The sequence below is a fragment of the Rhinolophus hipposideros genome (assembly GCF_964194185.1).
Source record: "Rhinolophus hipposideros genome assembly, chromosome: 23".
Taxonomy (NCBI): domain Eukaryota; kingdom Metazoa; phylum Chordata; class Mammalia; order Chiroptera; family Rhinolophidae; genus Rhinolophus; species Rhinolophus hipposideros.
This window is the reverse complement of record NC_138069.1, coordinates 44,135,630-44,138,537: the sequence shown is the minus strand read 5'-3', so window position 1 is coordinate 44,138,537 and position 2,908 is coordinate 44,135,630.

The window sequence follows — 2,908 nt, the reverse complement described above, 5'->3', positions numbered from 1 at the left end:
CACTCAGTCATTCATTCAGCAAACATTTTCAGAGCTAGATGGGCTGTGGGACAGTCAGGGCTGGGGGCGGGGAAAGGACCTGGTCCCCGACCCCCAGAAGAGGCAGTATGATGGGGGTGAGAGGGTTTAAGAGCCCTTGGAGGTCAGGGAGGGCTTCCTAGAGGAAGTATCAGCTGAGGGACCAGCCAGCAATTCTGGCCACGGGGCTGCAGAGCTGGGTGCGGGCGCAGTTATAGACAGGCCAGACGGATTCCCACACTGTGTGCTGAGGGCAGTGGTAGCGTGGAAGGGGTTATAGCAAGGCACGTGGCTCCTGCAGCAGGGAACTCTGATATCACAGCTCCTTGCACCCCATTTCACAGATGGGGAGACTGAGGCCCAAGGATGCAGTGGATCTGGAGCCCTGTGGTCTGATTTGCCCCACAGCAGCTTATAACCTAGAGTGGACAGAGGGCTGATTCGAAGCTGGCTCAGCTCAGAGCTAACGGTCGAGGGACAGAGTGTGTGTGTGTGTGTGTGTGTGTGTGTGTGTGTGTGTGTGTCTGTGTGCATGGATGCATGTACTTGAAGTCTGAGACCTGGAGATTGCGGTTCCATCCCGCATTTGCTGAGCAATTCTAGGCAAGTCACTTAACCTCTCTGAGCCCGTTTCATATCTGTAAAATGAGTGTTGCTCTCCATACCTTGCCAAGTTCTTGGGAAATGGTGCAGACCTGGCCCTTTCATGGAGCCCAGCAAATTCAGAGGCAGAAAATGCCTCTGACTCTGAGCCTCAGGTTGTCCCCAGGCTCAAAAACCTCCCCTACCCCCACCCCACACCCCCAACAAGAACAAAAAGCCTGACATCTTCTAGTATTCTCGTAGGGCGACAGCTCTTCACCAGGAAGAGGCCTTTTGTCTGTAGGGAAACTGAGGCGAGAGAGGGTGAGCAACCAGCTCAGGTCTCAGGCAGGGACCTGGGATTTCCCATTGGTAGGTTCAGAGCCCCCAGGAAGAGATGCTTCCCCAGGCAGGAGCGTTGCCCCAGTCCTTCCCAGGGCCCGGGGCTGGGCCTGCTGGACTACACGGCTGCCTGCCCGCTGCCAGCCGCCAGCCCCACCCCTTGACACAAAGGGCCAGACTTACCAAAGGAGTGGGGGGAGCAGGGGCTCCTAGGCCAGCTGGGCTGTGGACACCGGCAGGGAAGTGCTCGGAGACAGGAAGGAAGCTGTGCAGCTGGAGACTGGGGCCGCCATTGTCTCACCTGGGGGTGGGGGCGCCACCAGCTCCCCTCTGTCCTGCTCAGCTGCCCAGATGGGCTCTCAGCTCTGCATGGCAGCTGGGACCGCTGGACCCTTCCTTCTGTGGGCCCACCCTACTGCTGACTCCTTCCCCCACCCAGCCTCAGTTTCCCCGTCTGTAAGCCTTAGCGAGCAAGACTTTTGGGCCAGATCCATGTACTGCCAGGAATTCCACGCAGGTGACATCATGACAAGTGCCAGCCGTTGCTCTAGAGCAGGGGTGTCCAAACTGCAGCCCGCAATCCATTTTTAATTGGCCCACAGCAAATTCCAAAAATATATTTAGTTTACTTAAATAAACCAGGCGAGGCAATACGTACTTCACCTCGAGTGAGTGGCCTGGCTGTTTGTGTATTTTACCACATATGGCCCTTGGTGAAAAACGTTGAAAAAAGTTTGGACACTCCTGCTCTAGAGCTTCACCTGAATCAACTCCCTTGAGCTTTGTGATTCCCTGTGAGCTGAGGGCTCCCGTTGTCCGCAGAAGCTCAGGACTTGCCCGAGGTCACACGTGGGCAGCAGAGCTGGGGCTCAGGCCCAGGCAGTCACAGCTGCCTTCCTGTCTGTGCTGTCACTGACTTACGGCCTCTCTTTAATGACTCACTTGTAAAGGTTAAATCCCTGTTAGGCTTGTCCTAAACTGTGACCTCGCCAGTTCAATTAAGATAGATTATAATAGGTGATAGGTAGATAATAGATATGTGTCACAGATGATGGATAGGTGATAAGTAGACAGATGGATGGATGGTCGTAGTAGAGAGATAGAAAATAGATCGATGGATAGACAGACGATAGATAAGTAGACAGACTGACAAGCTGGGGTCTGAAACCAAGACGGGGGAGACTCCCAGCTGTGCTAGCTCTGCCCAGACGAGGCTTTCAGGGCTGCTGCCCTTCCCCCACCACACACCAGAGGGGACAGGGAGTGGAGCACGTCTCATTTCCAGGTGGGAAGAGGAGAAACAGGAAGGACCCCCTCCCTCCACCCCAGGAAGCAGGCAGGAGGAAGCTGAGGGACCTCCCAGCAGACTGGGTGGGCAGGATGCCCTGAGGCTGGAGGGGTGTGAGCTCAGTGGTCCTGGACCAGGACCTGCGGGACCTCCCCCCATGGCTAGGAGCCCTGTCCTGTCAGATGTCATCAGACCCCCCCCACCCCAGGCCTTCCTGTCCTGAGGGGGAAGGGAAGGGGTCAGACCATCCCAGGGCATCGTCTCAGGGCCCCGGACCCCTAGCCCTGGTGGGGATGTCCTAGGGGTACATCACTTCACCCACCCCAGCCCCTCTCACTGCAAGCAACCAAGCTCCTGCAGCCTGCTCAGACTTTACTGAAAGTGGAGCAGCAATGGGGGCCCCAAACCACAGACCCCTGTCCCCAACTTCCCCAGGGAGGGCTCCACTGGACACCTGGTGGCTGATGGCTGAGGCTCCCTCCTGGGACTTGAGGCACAGCTCAGTAGCCCCCATCCCCGCAAGTACCCAGGACACGCTCAGCTCAGCCCCAGCCCAGCCTGGCACAGACGGTGGGGTGTGGACAGGCTCACTGAGGGGGACCAAGCCCACAGCCCCCTCCCGGGGGAAGGAGCAGAGGCCTGAGGCAGGGCGTGTGGGGGAGGAGCACTACCCTCAGC